This window comes from Talpa occidentalis, unplaced genomic scaffold (assembly GCF_014898055.3).
Source record: "Talpa occidentalis isolate TD23 unplaced genomic scaffold, MPIMG_talOcc4v2.1 talOcc4.4, whole genome shotgun sequence".
Taxonomy (NCBI): Eukaryota; Metazoa; Chordata; class Mammalia; order Eulipotyphla; family Talpidae; genus Talpa; species Talpa occidentalis.
Genome location: NW_023604295.1, coordinates 50792136 through 50809099, shown reverse-complemented (window position 1 = coordinate 50809099; position 16964 = coordinate 50792136). Strand labels below are relative to the sequence as shown.

Sequence of the window (16964 nt, the reverse complement as noted above, 5' to 3'; positions counted from 1 at the left end):
ACAAAGAGAAAAAATATTCAATAGAGTGAAAAATAAAAAAGTTATAAGAGGAATACAAGGACTCATAAAAGATTACTGTGAACAACTATATCCAAATAAATTTGATAACCTTGTAGAAATGCACAAATTTCTATTGATATAGTTTACCAAGGCTAAACCAGAAATTGACAGAAGAGTCAAGCAAACTGATCACAAGGATATAAATGAAAACAATAATAAAAAACCTGTTTCATAAAGAAAAACCCAGAATCACATGGCTTTACAAATGAATTATATCAAACTTTCAAAGAAGAAATAATACCCATCTTGTTGAAGTGGTTTTTAAAAATACAAGAAGAGCTAATGCTCCCTTATATATTTTGCGATGCCAACATTACCTAATACCAAAAGCAATTAAAGAAAGCCCAAGAAAATTATAGACCAATATCCATGATGAACGTTAAAATATTCAACAAAATACTAAAAAAATACATAGAATTTAATAATATATCACAAATATATATCATGATACAATGAGATTTACCTCAGGGGTGCAAGGATAGTTTAATATACATATATCAATCAATGCAATGCATCATATCAACAAAAATTGATAAAAATCATGATAATATCAATAAATTTTGTTACTTTTGTTCAGATTCAGCAACCACCATGATAAAAACTCTAAACATGATGGAAATAGAAGTAAACTACCTCAATATAATATAGGTCATATATTATAAGCCAACAGCCAATAAAATATTTAGTGATGAAAAGCTTTTCAGTTTTTCTGTTTTCTTGTTCCCTAAGATCAGGAACAAGAAAAGTACCCCACTGACACAACTTCTGTTAATCTAGTATTTTGGCCAGAGCTACTAGACAAAAACAGAAAATAAAAGAGCTCCAAGTTGGAAGAGAAATGAAACTCACTATTCACAGATGATATACTATTCATACTTATTACAGAAAGCCCTAAAGATTCAACTAAAAAGAAATTAGAAACACTAGATGAATACAACAAAGTGGTAGGTTAAAAAAAACAATAAAAATCTTATCTTTTTTTTAATACAAACAATGAATGAGAAGGATATCAAGAAAATTTCATTTACAATTGCCTCAAAAAGAATCAAATACTTTTGAATGAACCTAACTAAGGAGGTGAAGGACCTATATAAGACAACTACACAGCATCATTAAAGGACTTTGTGCTATAAGGAGATGGAACAACATCCTGTGCTCATAGATGAGGAGAATCAATGTAAGCAAAGTGACTATCCCGCCTAAGCAAAGTTAACACAATTCCTATCAAAACATTTTCCAAAGAAACTGAACAAAATTATTGACATTAACATGGAACTACAAAAGGTTTCAAATAGCAAAAGCAATCCTGAGGAAAAAGGAATGGAGGCATCATGCTACCCGACTTAAATATAAAGCAGTGGCATTAAAATCAATATGGTTTGATACAAAAATACATACATCAATTGATGGAATAGAATAAAAAACCCAGAAATAAATTCATGTTCATATCATACCCTAATCTATGGTAAAACAGCCACAACCTTACATTAGGGAAAGAAGAATCTCTTTAATAAATGTTGCTGGGAAAACTGGAAGGTCACGTGTACCAGAATGAAATTGGTTCACTCTATCTCTCTAGCTCCATACATAAAAATAAATTCCAAATAGATTAAATATTTAGACATAAGACTTGAAACAATATAACCTATAGAAGAAAATATTGGTGCTCTGTTTCATGACATCAATGATAAAGATGTCTCTGAATTCTCAACCCCCTGGCAAGGGAAATAAAAAGAAAAATAAACAATTGCAATTACCTCAAGCTAAAAAGCTTTTATACAGTGAAAAAAATAAGATTAAAAAGACATCTACTGAATGGGGAGAAAACAGTCACACAATTTATAACTGACAAGAGGTTAAAATTCAAGATACATAAAAACTTGAAAAATTCAGCAACAGAAAACAACCCAAATAATGAATGGACAGCAGATATGAACACTTTACCAAGAGAATATCCAGGATGCCAAAAGATATATGAAAATGCTCATTATCACTTCGAATAAGAGAGATGCAGGTTAAAACCACAATGAAATGCCATCTATCTCAAATCCAGGAGATTGACTCATATTAAAAAGATTTTCAACAACAAGTGCTGGAGAGGATGCCAAGCAAGAGGAACCCCATTACACTGTAGGTGGTAATGTAAATTGGTATAGTCATTATGAAAACAAGATTTGGATTTATTAAAGAAAAAAAACTGAAAATGGAAATACCACAAACACAGCAATCCCACTCTTGGGCAGCTATACAAAGAACATGAATCCATCAAAGCAAAAAACTATGTGCTCTACAATGTTTATTGCTGCACTATTTACAATAGCGAAGAAATAGAAGCAATCTAAATGTTCATCAGTAGACAACTGGCACAAGAAGATGTGGTATATCCACATGTGGATTACTATTCAGCTAAGGAAAGATGAAATGCAGCTATTCATAACAAAATAAGGGAGTTCAAGTGAATTATGTGTAGTAAAGCAAGTCAGAATGACAAAAAGAAATACTGGACATTTGCATAATGAAAGATTTTGATACAATAAACTACAGAAACTAGGGGACATCAATAAATGCAATGAGGGCTCTGAGGTTAAGAGGTAGGTGAGAGAGAGAAGGGGGAAAAGGATGTGAAGGATGGTGGTGGAGAAAAGCAAATAAAATATGTGATCAGCACATACACACAAAAAGGTTAATACTATGAAAATGAGAGTGAAAGGATTTTTATGACAGAAACCCATAGTGAGAATAAGAATGAAAACAATAAATTATGAATCTCTGGAGACTGCAAAGTAAATAGAAATGGTAGATTATTGGATCCAAAAAGTTAAATCTGAAGCTGGCAGTGGGCAGAGCAGATAAGTAAGCTATCCTACATTGCAGAACCCCAACATCTTAGGGGAAAGTAAACATATTAACTGGTTTCATGATCTCCAAATGAGCTGCAGCCCACACTTCGGAAAACACTGGTCCCAACAAGCATCCTACTCTCAAATCACACCACCATTACTCCTTGCTTCCTTAACTGTAATTTCTATTATCCCTCTGCTCAGGATGCTTGTTAATACACTACTCCTCGGTGGTCCAGAAGAAATGGCAACCTCTTCCCATACTACATCTTTATAACGTTTTGTCTACAAGAAAGGTGTCCAAACAGATTATGAACAACTTGCTGATAAGAAATGTGTTATTTATCTAATATTTCCTGGTAAAATGACTTATTCATGAGAGGCACAGAATACATTTTAATTCATTATGATGAAGAAAAATCCAAGAGATATGAGCAAAGAACCTTGTTGAGCACCTACATCCAGGATCCTTCTCTGACATCTCCATGTTTCAACTCCCCCTTCTTCTCTATACACCAAATCTTCTATGGAATTTTTTTGAAAGACAGAGCTTGGTCTCCATGTTAGAGCTACAAATACTTAGGTTACTAATTTTTCATTTATATGACTTGAGCTTCTTCATGGTTAGGGGGAGGAAAAGTCTGGAGGAGAGAAAATACATTTAAAAGAGAAACTGAGATGCACTCAGAACTTTGCTCTGAGTAAAATAATGAAAAAGTTCCTATACCAGTCTCTTTGGCTTTCTAAATGGCAGAATCTAATAAAAGAAACCTGAAATAAATTACCAGGACAAGTAATTCATTTTAAATTATTAAGGTTTATTTCATTTTTTTTTAGAACCTGAAAACTTCTTCCTAATGGAAATGACCCCTCGCAACAGTGACATTCTGACACCATGCATGATGCACATTCCTGGGTCGTCTGAATTCCAAGTCACATTGACTGTGCTCGGATTACTGACTTCATCATGCCTGTAAGCCCAATTAAACTGATGCAGTTTCTAATGGTCTTCTGTCTACTTTATAAATGCTCTTAAAAACATCAAGTCTACCAAATAAATTTGCACCTGTGCGATTCATTACACAAACAATGGTAGAATATCACAATGTACAGGAAAAAAGAAAAAATAAACATTCTTGATAACAATAAAGGGGTTCACAATACCCCTTTATCTATGAATTTAGGGCAATTTGGTGGGGGGAGTATATATAGTTCATTGGGTCTCATAAAAATGAATCAAAAGCAACTTGCTCCCAGGAAACACTGCTCAAACCCTGGGTATAGAGGAAAGATCAAAAGAGTCTAAATGTGGGTCTACTCTCAGGCCTACAAGTCCTCGGATGCTCTGATGTGTTGGTAATTAGCATGGTTTGGGTAAACTGTATGTCCTAGCCTGGTCCTCAATTTACTTATTTCAAAATGTGATGGCTGGACCTTTATTTCTTACATCCTCTCTACCTGTAATATTTGATGATATTTAATCCCTTTCACTTCAATTTTTTATTTTAAAAAATGTGAAATGTATTTATAAATTTCTTTGATGCCCTTAAATGTTATTCAACATGATAACAGTACAATTCACTAAGCTTAAATTTTAACATTTTAGTTTCGCCCCAGAGGCCAAGTTTTATGAGAGTGTTAATTTGCATCACCAGAAGCTGATTTAATAAAAGTGAAGGGACCTCTTTTGGAAATAAATTAAAATGGGTGGGGCAGAGAATCATATCAGAGAATCATATATATATGATTCACATATATATGATATATATCATATCAGAGAATCATATAGATATATGAGAGAATCATACCTATACATGATACATAGCTATGATATGGGGTGTGTGTGTGTGTGTGTGTATATATATATATATATATATATATATATATATATATCAGAAAGCTAAACTTATAAGGGGTCAAATGATTGTGATTCCTAAAAAATGCTATGGTCTTATTAGTGCTGAGAAAGTGGTTCAAACTTTTTAGGCACTGAAAACAAATGTTTCTATTAGTAACTTCTCAATTTCCTCGCCTTTTGACCCAATACCAATTGTACCATTAGCCCCATTTTCTTGAAGTACAATTAGAGCAACTGAGGTACAATGCACCATCTATCTTGGAGTCAGGTCGATTCATCTCTGGAGACAGCTTCAGTGTATGGGATGTAAACTTAAATGTGAAACTACTGAAGACAAATCATTTCACCGACAAATAGGATACGGTCTGAATGGGCACTTCTCATTTTGGTCAGGAGAAAGAAGTGTGAAATCATTGAGGACAAACTGGCAGTTGGATACCTTCTGTAACATGATGAACAGAAGGTTGGCCTTTGATAAATTTATCTACAGTTGTCTTTCTGATTATCAAAAACTTTACTAAATACCTCTTCACAGTATTTTCTGACAGAATAAATCCTAAAGTCTGACTTTTAACAAATTTTGTAATTGTTCTAATAACAACAGCTATTTCTTGATTACTATTATTATGACAAGCAGCTGGGATTACAAAAAAAAGAATAAGAAACAGACTCTGATTTTAGAGACCCTACCATCTCTGGGATTGAACTATTGTAGTGATAACAAAAATAACAATAACTACCACTGATTCACTCATATCAGTTAGGCAGTGTGCTCGGCGGGTAATATTCATAAGCTGCCCAAGTTGCTCTGATTTATCAGATACCCTGAGAGTTTGGAGATCTTGCTCTGTCCATGCATCATCACTCAAAAATTGGACCTAGCAGGAATTCAGAAAATAGGCAGAGGTATTTTAAATATCTTCAGGACTATCTAAAGTTAACACATAAGGATGATAGTAAATAATGAAAGAACGTAGTGAAATAAAACGAAATGAAAGAAATTGTCTGATTCACTCTTAGTGTACTGTCTTGGGCAGGAGCTGTGACACTCTGAAAACCATGATGCAGTATACCCCACATATGGCGTTCCACCAATGACTCAAGGAGATGAATGGTATTTAAGTGTTTTAAGACTCTCTAGCAAAAGACCTTGTAACACAATAAACTGCAAATATAGGAAGCATTATAACCTTCTGGATTTCATTACCAAAATGTACATTTTGATCTAAAATTAAAAAAACAAACAAACAGATTGACTTTCCTTGTAGTATTTCACAACCTTTGAGTGCAGCATTAAAATGCTTTTCTTTTTTTTTCTCCACCAACTATAAGCTTCTGCTTTCTTACCCTGGGCGTCTGAATCTTTTATATGCTCGGGTTCTATTCACTGCCTGTTATTCAGACATTGAAATCCCAAATGTTAATTGTTCTTCCAAGTACATTGACAAAACAGCAGCTAAATAAGGGTAGACCAGACTGTGGTAGACTCTGACATGCATTTATGGAACAATGGGGCTCTGAGAGACAGCCTTGTAGCTCACGGGAAGACATAAGATGTGCTATTTTGACTGCTTCATAGCAGAATGGGGAACACACGCACACAAGGGAATTATGCATTTTACTTAGTTTTGCCCAACGTCCTCAAGGCAACAGAATCTTGTGATGTCATCATGAACTTTCTTTTTCTCCATTTCCATTGACACAAAGGCTAACATTTTCTAATGACATCATAAAGGAAAAAGGAATCTACTTGATACCATAAGAAATCCGTTACTTTCAATGAGACTTGTACAAATAACACAAGAATTCTTCCTGACAGGGTGTATGTCACCGTGCTGATGCACAGTGGGTGACACCCTCCCTAATGCAATTCAAACCAGCCAAAAGAAAGGATTCACAATTTGGGTTGGATGAAAAAGAAACTGAATATTGAGCTCAACAAATTTTCTTTCCTTTTTAAAAGAAGGAAATCATTTAAACATATATTTCTTCAGGGACATTCTGATTTTCACTCATGTCTCGTTACTATGTTACTAATATTTTTGTCCTTTTTTGGGTTGGTCATAAAAACACTGAGAAAGAGACAGGAAGCTTTCACTTACAGGAATGCAGTGTAGCTCAATCTTTTGTTTTTGAGGTGCAGTGATTTCAGTCTCTAAATGTAACTTCAGGCAGCCTGAAAAGAAACAGGTTAAAATCTCTTTCAGTTATAATTGGTATTTCAGATTTAATTAAAAATTAAACTTTCATAATGTTTCACCATCCAAAGCAATGCATTATCAGTCAAGCGTGGCTTTTTTTTTCTGTTAAAAAAAAAATCTCTTCCCAGAGTAGTTTTTTAATGAAAAGAAAAGGATCTAAAGAGGAAAAAATACGCAATTTTGAAAAACAAAATATGCCTCCATTCTAAGGACTTCATAATGATATGACTAAGTAGCTCAATGCCTCTGAATTTTAACTATATTCTATCTGATTTAAAAAAAAAATCTCAAACACAATTTCACAGCCTAAAGATTACATAAAATGTTAATTTCAGAGAATAAAGAAGAAAATCTATGATATGAATACACATGTTAAGGGGAAATTATGACTTCAATTGGAATTGGAAAAAAATGTTAGATCTTCTACTTTTCAAATGATTGGATTGGTGGTGGGACAGATGGTGAAGTAGAGGTAAACGAACATATTTAGCATTACAAAATGCCCACTGCAATGTATTGTGGGTTTAGCATTCCCACACCACATCATACTGCACATCCTGTCACATGCAGTCACTGCTGTTTGAAGCAGCGTAGGAAGACCATCAAGATTTGAACCAGACCTCCTGGTTTAAATAACTATAACCATGTTTTTTTAATATGTATTTTTAATCTTCAAATTAAGAGTCCACGCATTAAAAAAATCTCCAAGAATGTGATAAATATTTGGGCTTAAAATGTCATACTACTTTTTTCAATTCTTTCTTTCTTCATACAACACCATCTATAAATAAGATAATAGTTTAAAAAAAGCTAGATTAAGTCATCCCTATTTTTAGCTTCAAATAAGTGACATGACAGGATTTAGAAAAATATGGTTTCTTAATGCAAAAGGAAGATAATACAATGATGCTTCATTTACTTTATTGCATTACAGTATATTTGTTATATATTTTAGTACTAAATGTGGTATGTTTATGATTACCTTTGTATTAGTGCAAAGTAATATTTTCATATCTCCACATATGCAAACATGATCATAAACCACCTCTCACACTGCATCTATTATTATACAGTGCATCTTGCTCTCTCTTGTGAATTCTCTTTTCTTATTCCTTGAGTTATATACATGAATATTTTGGATATTGTGTCTACTTGATGTGCACAGGTTTTAAATGCAAGCACGTTCGGATTCACACTAAATCCATCTATGAATGGATCAAAGAAAAATCCCTGACATTGACTAACTAAACTTTCCCCCTGTTTCTCACATGCCTGAATTAGACTAGAAATGCACCAGTGTAAAGACAGAAATTATGAAGGCGTCACCAGGGACAACTGAATGAGAGGAGGGGAGTGCACACATTTCCTTATAAGGTAACAAAACATTTCATAAAAGAAACTGACAAAAATAACTCATGCTCAGAAATTATATGGAAACAACAATCCCTATAAATGATTCAGAAATACAAAAACTGCCCACCTCTATATAAATCTGAATCACCAACTGGCATTGTTCTACTCACCGCTCAAATATGGTTGGTGAAAATGATTCACCATCTAGTTGAGACAAGAAAAGGTGATGGAAACCAGGCTGCATATTTACATATAAACTATTTAACTGACAAGTAGCAGCTCAATTTAATCAGCTGGATTTCCTTTTTCTCAATTCAACAGATGTTGAGTGAATTGAAGTATTAGTAAAAAATAAGTCATTTCTGTTTATAGTCATTAAGTTACATTCTCTTCCTCTTCTCATGTCATTTCTCTTTCTCCTCTTTGACCTTACTCTTCAATTCTGTTTCTTCCTTACTTTCACTTTCTGCCTTCTTTATTTTTTCCTCTCTCTTTCTCTCCCCTTGGTGAGGGTAATGAAGCTCAAAAATAACATCTTGTATCCTGTTGAGGGAAACTTGGTCACAACTATCCTTCCAGATGACAAATTCATTCTTAAATGTCTGTTTCCCAATCCAAGGAAAACAGAGCAATTGAAAAAATAGAGGCGCAACATCACTTACCACTACCAACACAACCACTTTTAATTCCCATGCTACATTCATCACAAGGAAGACTGAAGTTTATTTACATTATCCCCTAACCTCAAATAGGACCACAAATAAGACTAATAACAGGACCATTTTGTGGCACTCAGGCAAACGGCTGGGCAAAACAGATGGATCTTACTTTGCGCCAGGACTCAAAAAATACAGTCGCCAACTCACTGTTGGCGACTACATATCTTGGCCCAAAGATGGACCTGGAAGTGGGACCAGTTGTCGTTGATATGAACACTGTGCCTATTCAGATCTGCCTCATGAGAAAATCACTAACTCTATCACTATGTTATGGAGTTAAGCTTTGTGTGGAAACTGGAAGAATGGCCATCACGGAAGTGAAATATTTTGAAGTCATGTTGGATAAGATTAAGGAGCAGAAAGTTAGAACTAGGACCTTATTTTTGGCAATACTGTCTACTTCTCAACTTCTTTTTTTTTTTCAAGTTCAGTACTGTAGGCTGAACCTAACTTTGTAATAGTAGGGTTCCTGAGTATATGTCATCAAGAATAACTTGCTCTTGACATTTCAGGTTCCAAAATCTCATATTTTTTCAGTCACCCAGATCAACATCAGTCATTATTAGAACTGACCACCAGTGTCACACTTCTTAAGTCAGGAAAAAACTATGTTAGGTTTTATAGATTACTGTCAACACCCAGTGATACACTGGGAAACAGCTCTGTAATCAATGCAAATTACAAAGTCCAGAAGAATGCTTCTCTTGGCAGAGAAGACCCCTTAGCAAAAGTTGTACATTCTGGTCTAAAAGATTCTGAATGACTTACCAGAGAAGTAGTAAAAGTGTTATAACCAGTAAATATGCTGTAAACCACAAGTCCAAAACCCAAAGATCCACAAAACCTGAAAGGATGAGGAACTATGGATCTTAACATTGACTGGGAACAAAGGGTTGCTCTAATCACATTACTTTTTAAAATCCTCATAGACAGGAGATTCAGATATCACTGGATCATAGAACTTCAAGGAAGTAACAAAGCACTACAATTTGGGAGGTCTATGCTAATTCATGTACTTCTCTTAGTTCTCTGAACTATGCAACATCGATTCTGTCTTGCTCACATTGTTCTTGCTCATTTTTCTGTGATTTATTGAGATTTGATTTTTAAGAGATAAGTCCCCTGCGTGGTCAGTAAAGATGATAAATTATAATACTTTGATTATTTCTGTCACAAAGTCTTTTAAAAGACAATCCCAGATATCATATCATTCCAGTCGATGAATATGTTAAGATGACTTTTAGAAATCATAACAAATACCATTAAACCACATCAAAAATAATAGTAATTCTTCACTGTTTATTAGTTTATATCAAATGATTGACTTTTTTTACAGCTGCTTAGTTTGAAGTGACTGAAAATGCATACATACATTGTGCAAAAATGAAAAATGAAAAAAATAAATAAATAAATGAAAAAAAAATTAAAAAATTAAATCTAAACAAGATCCATACCTTACAACTGAATAATTCCTCTTTCATGTGTAAATCCTTCAAACCTTTTTTTTTTAATTTTTTGCTTTGAACAATTTTACATTACTGAAAAACTGGACAGTACAGAAATTCCCATATTTCCTTCACAAGTGTCTCCTAATTTTAACATCTTTAAATAGATGTAAATAAATAAATTCAAATTATACTATTACCCAAAAGTTTGAATTTGCCCAAACTAATAAATTATTGGTACAATACTATTACTTAAACCACAGACTTTATTTAGAAGTCACCAATTCTCCACAAATATCCTTTTCTCCTTTCCAAGAATCTAATCCAGGATGCCATCTTGCATTTAGTTGTCATTTCTCATAAATCTCTAATCTGGAACAGTTTTTAATCTTTCCTTATTTTCAATGACCTCAATAGTTTTGAAGAGTAGACGTCACATATCTTGTAGAATGTTCCTCAACTTGGATGTGTTTGATGTTTTCTATAATTAGATTAGGGTTATAGTTTTATTGAAGAATGCAAAAAAATGAAGAGCTCTTCTTATTCTTCTTATGCTATCAACATGACTATGACTGGAGCTGTTAATCTTGGCCACTTGGTTAATGGAGTCCTTGCTAGATTTCTTCACTGTCTAAGTTTTCATAGGCATAATTTCACTTTTAAGTTTGCTGAGATAGTTACTATAAGATAAATTAACCCTTATTAAATGTACAGCTCGATTTTTAATAAATTTAGAGTTGAGTGATCATTGCAGTCCAGTTTTATTTATTTTTTTAAATTTAAATATTTTATTTTATATAAATCTTACATCTTTTTTCATCTTTGCACAATGTATGCATTTTCATTTTGGTTATATTCCCCATACAATTGTACACCCCCCTTATTTTGATTCTAGTCCTTCCTTTCTCCACCCCTTCCCCCCACCCCCATAGTGTGTCTCTGGTTTATAGTTGCTTGTTGATTTTGATTTTTACTTTGTATTGATTAGTCTTTTTCCTGGTCTCTTATTTAGGTTTTCTAAATTCCTGCTATGAGTGAGACCATCTGGTATTTTTCTTTTTCTTTCTGACTTATTTTGCTGAGCATGATCCCTTCTAGCTCCATCCATGTTGCTGCAAACTGCATGCGTTTATCTTTTTTGAATGCTGAGTAATATTCCATGGTGTATATGTACCACATCTTCTTGATCCAGTCATCTATTTTTGGGCATTTGGGTTGTTTCCATATCTTAGCTATTGTAAATAGTGCTGCTATAAACATAGGGGTACAGGTGTCCTATGGAATTGATATTTCTGTGTCATTTGGGTAAATACCTAGGAGTGGAATTGCTGGATCATATGGAAGCTCTATGTTTAGTAGGTCAAGAAATCTCCACACAGCTCTCCATAGTGGTTGGACCAGTTTGCACTCCCCCCAGCAATGCAGGAGAGTTCCTTTTTCTCCACAACCTTGCCAACATTTGTTGTTGCTAGTTTTTTTTAAATATGTGCCATTCTCACTGGTGTAAGATGCTATCTCATTGTAGTTTTGATTTGCATTTCCCTGATTACAAGTGATGTTGAACATTTTTTCATATGCCTGTTGGCCATTTGCAGTTCTTCAGAGAAGTTTCTTTTTAGCTCTTCTGCCCATTTTTTTACTGGATTATTTTCTTTGTTTTTGTTGAGTTTCATCAGCTCTTTGTAGATTTTTGTGATCAGTCCTTTATCATTAGCGTTGCGTGCAAAAATGTTCTCCCAGTCGGTGGGGCTTCTCTTTGTTTTGGTTATTGTCTCTTTTGCTGTGCAGAAGCTCTTTAATTTGATGTAGTCCCAGCTGTTTATCTTTGCCTTCACTATCACTGCTTTGGGTGATGTGTCTGTAAAGATGTCTTTGATGTGCATGTCATGTAGTGTTTCACCTATACTTTCTTCTATGTATTTTATGGTTTCAGGTCTTATGTCTAGTTCTTTAATCCATTTTGACTTGGTTTTTGTGCATGGTGTGAGGTAGTGGTGAAGCTTCATTCTTTTGCATGTAGCGGCAGTCCAGTTTTAGAACATTACTGGCCTCCCAAAAATCCTTTATGTTATTAAGGAGTCAATCCCCAATACTTACCTTCAACTTCAGACAACAACTGTGTTTACTGTTTCTTAAAAATTTACTTTTCTGGACATTTTTAAATAAGTTCAATCATACAATATGTGATATCTTGCATATAGCTTTTTATTTATGTTTTCAGATTCATCTATGTTGCGGTATGTAGTAGTCATTTATTCCATTTTATTGATGAATGATATTCCATTTTAGACAGATATCATTTTTGTTTATCCATTAGTCAGTTGATAGACATGTGAGTTTTCTCCCACTTTTTGATTATTATGAATAAAGCTGCTATGAACTTCCAGTACATACAAGTTTCTGTGTGGACATATGTTTAATTTCTCTTAAGTAGATACCTTAAAGTGGAATTGCTGAGTCATAAAGGTGTTTGTTTTAGTGGTTAAGGAGCTGCCACATTATTTTCAAAAGTGGCTGTACCATTTTACATTCCCACCAGCAATGTATTGGGGTTCTAATACCTCTGTTCCATTTTAGTTGCTGTAAAGCAATACCTCGCTATGGTTTTAATTTATTTTTTCCTAAGGGTTAATGATGTTAAGCATCTTTTAACTGAATGGCCTATTAGCCATTCTTATATTTTCTTTGGTGAGATGTATTCAAAAGTTTTGCCCCTTTATTATTTGAGTTGTTTTTTATTATTGAGTCAAAGAATTTTTTTTTATATTATGAAGATAAAAATCCTTTACTATACATATTACTTATAAATCATAAAATTTTTAATTTTTTTGTCTTTTTACTTCTTTAATGGAAGGTTTTGAAATGTGAAAGTTTTTAATTTTGTTGAAATTCAGATTATTGTGATTACTTTGTTTGTGTTATGCTTTTACATCATATATAAGAATCCTGTCTAAAGTCATGAAGATTTTGTTCTGTTTTCTATAGAAGTCTTAGTTTTAGCTCTTATAATTTAGAGCTGCTAGATTTTGAGTTAATGTTTGTGTGTACTGAGTGAGGTAAGGATCTAAAACCAATTTTTTTTTCATGTAATGCTAGCATCATGGATATTCATTTACATTTCAAATAGTCCTAGAACCAGCTAATTTAGTACTAAATTTTGAAAAAAAAAAAACAAACTATTCTTTCCCCACCAAATTACTGTGATATCTTTATCAAAATTAATTGGCAAAAACAATGAGAATACTTTTCCTGCCATACAATTTCATTCCATTATTTCAAATGCCAATATACTCTCTTCCTTACTATAATTTTTATATTAAATTTCAAAGCTAGGAAGTATAAGTCATCTAATTTTGTTCTCTTTTTCAAAATTATTTTTCTTATTCTGGATCCATTCATTTTGATACAAATTTTTCAATCAGATGTCAATTTCTACAAATATGATTGTATTTTTTTAAGATTTTTTATTCATTTATACAAGAACTGGGGTACAGTCAGAGGTGCGGAAGGTTGACAGAATTCACCAGAGACAGAGCGGGGAGCAGAACAGACAGACTGGAGAAAGCACTGCTGAGGGGAGCAGCGGGTGAGACAGGAGAGGTCTGCTGACATGTGTGTCTCTCCCCAGTCAGCTGGGAATCAAACCGGCACTGCAGAGGCTGCGGACAGCCTCACAGCACAGAGCTGTGAGGGCCACCGGGGAGGCCCATGATTGTATTCTTTTTGATGCTACTGTGAAAAGAATCATTTTCTTAATTACATATTTTGAAATGAATATAAAAATACAATCAACTTTCATATAATGCTTAGTATCCAGTGGAACTTGGTGAACACATTTACTGCATTGTGTGTGTGTGTGCATGTATGTATGTAGGTATGAATGTATATTCATTCTTAAAAATGTTCTACATATAGGACTATTTTTTTCTGCAAATGAAAATACTTTTAGCATTTCCTTTCCAAAATGGATGCCTTTGATTTCTTTGTTGTTGTTGTTGTTGTTTTCCCTTCCTTAATTTCTTTGCTTTTTTCTTTTATTTACTTGTGTATTTTCCTTATCTTTTTGTAGAAAAACTACTATACAATGCTGAATAAAAAAGGTGAAATCTAACATCTTTGTCTTGTTCCTAAATTTAAAGTTAAACCAGACTTTCATATTTAAGATTGATGTTATATAGAGTTTTCATCCAAGTCCTTTATCAATGTATAGAAGTGCTCTTCTATTCATAGTTTGCTGAAAGGTTTTGTCATAAATGAATATTTGATTTTCTCTATTGGTTTTTGAGCATCATGTGGTCCTCTCTTTAATATAGTATAGTGTGTTAATCTATTACTGGATTTTATAACAGCTTTGCAATCTTATTATAAATCCCACTTGGTCAGATTATATACTAATTTTACATTTTGCTGTATTTGGTTATGGAATATTTTGTTGAGGATGTAAGTGTCTATATTCATGAGAGATACTGAATTCTTCACATAGATGACTTTTTGGGCTTCGGTGTCCAGATAATACTGTTTTCATTGAATGAATTGAAAAGTGTGACTTCTTCTTCTATTTTCAGAAAGAGTTTGTGAAAGATTGGCATCTCTTCTTAAATAGGATACAGTGATATTATTTGTATTCAGACTTTTCTTTGTGGGATGACATACCAAATAATTTAATCTCTATTGTTATAGATCTATCAGATTTTCTATTTCTGCTTAAATCAGTTTTGGTGATTGGTGCATTTTTAGAAAGCAGTTTATCAGAATATATTTGATCATTTTATAATCTTTTAAAATTTCTAAATGGCTGGTAGTGATGCCCCAACTTTCATTCCTGATTTCGGTAATCTGTTACTGCATCTCATTTCCTTTGGTCAGTTTAAGCTAAAGTTTTGTTGGTCTATTCAAAAATCAACTTTTCGTTTCATTGATTTTTTCTTTCATTGTTCTATTTTGTATTTATTGAATTCTGTTTCAGGTTTTATTATTTCCTTTTTGTAAATCTAGTTTTGTTAAATATACCATATTGATAGTCACCAACATAATTACATTACTAGCACTATTTATTTCTTAGGTGAATTTTAGTTGCTGGTTCTTGTTATTTCCTTTCAGCCTAATGGACAACCCCCAGATTTTCTTGTCAGCAGGTCTGCCAGCAATGAATTGCCTCTGTGTGTCTTTTTTATTATATTATTTTTTTATTGAGGTAACTTTGGTTTACACCACTATATATGATTCAGAGGTATAGGTTACACCTCCACAGATATATGTTACTACAACATACCCACCAACAAATTGCCTATAATTTTCCACCATTGTTTGGTTGAGCTCCCCAATATTCTCCCCCTCTGATAACCTCAATTTGAAGAACAGGGTTTTCCCCCCCATATATTAAATGTTTTGATTATCTTTTGTCTTTCCCTTTAGTACTTTGAATATGTTATCCCACTGCCTCTGGTTTTAACTGTTTCTTATGAGAAGTCAATTGGTAATCATAGTATTGTCCCCTATATTACAAGTATTTGTCTTTCTGCCTTTCAGGATTTCTATTTAGCTTTGACTTTCAATGTTTCCATTGTATGTATGTATGGATGGATGGATGGAGCCATGTATGCATCCTTTTGTGTTTTCATACTTGGAGTCTGTTTCTCAAAGGTATAGATTAATGTTATTAATCACATTTGGTAAGATTTTTGGCCATGATTACTTCAAATATCCTTTTTTTCTACTGTTTATTTCTTCTCTCCCATAAGGTATATATTAGTACACCTGAAAGTGTCTACAAATCTCTGAAGCTCTGTTCATTTTCGTTATTTCTTCTGTTCTTCTCATTGGATAAATTCTACTGATTTAGCTCCAAGTTCACTGATTCTTCCTGCCATCTTAAAACTGCTGTTGAGTTCCTCTAAAATGTTTTTTTCACTTAAGTTATGCAGTTTCAACTCCAGAATTTTAATTTTCTTTTTTACAGTATATATCTCTAAGATTAATATTCTGTATTTAAAGAGTAATTATAGTAATATCTATCTAATTATTTAACATGTTTTCCTTCAGTTACTTGAACCTATTTTTAATAACTACTTAAAGTTGTTAGCTGCTAAATTCAACATTTTCTTTCCCCTCAGTAATCCAGAGACAATTTTGGTTGATTGCTTTTTAAACTGGGGATGGATAACACTCTTGTTTCTTCATCTACCTTATTATACTTTTCTTGAAAATTTACATTTTATATAAGATATTGTAGCAAATCTGGTTTTAGCTTTTCCCTCCTTGGGGCTGTTGTTATTATTTCTATTTATTTGTTTGGTTAGTGACTCAGTAGTCTAAATCTCTGTAGTCTCTGTCATGCTGGGCAGCTTCTGAAGTCTCTGGCAAGGTTTTTTAAAATTCTTATTTTAATTTTTAAGCTAAGACCTTCCCTGCATCAGCATACCTTACAAATTACATCCAATGATTGGTCAGAAGTTGTACTCAAACACCTTGGACCTATAAATCAATAC

The 16964-nt window shown here is 33.2% G+C and overlaps 1 protein-coding gene across 31 annotated transcripts in view; it reads right to left on the bottom strand.

Moving 5' to 3' along the window:
- ZBTB20 (zinc finger and BTB domain containing 20) overlaps nucleotides 1-16964 on the bottom strand; it is a 775686-nt gene that overhangs the window by 479540 nt on the left and 279182 nt on the right. For 29 of the 31 annotated variants that reach the window (XR_008553867.1, XR_008553868.1, XR_008553869.1 and 26 more), the window contains one exon: nucleotides 6861-6934. The exons of 1 other annotated variant lie outside the window; for it this stretch is intronic. The gene's annotated coding sequence lies outside the window, so the exon portion shown is untranslated. Of the gene's footprint in view, nucleotides 1-1725; nucleotides 3542-6860; nucleotides 6935-16964 lie in introns of those variants that run through there. One more of the 31 variants, XR_008553872.1, reaches the window with a different exon arrangement.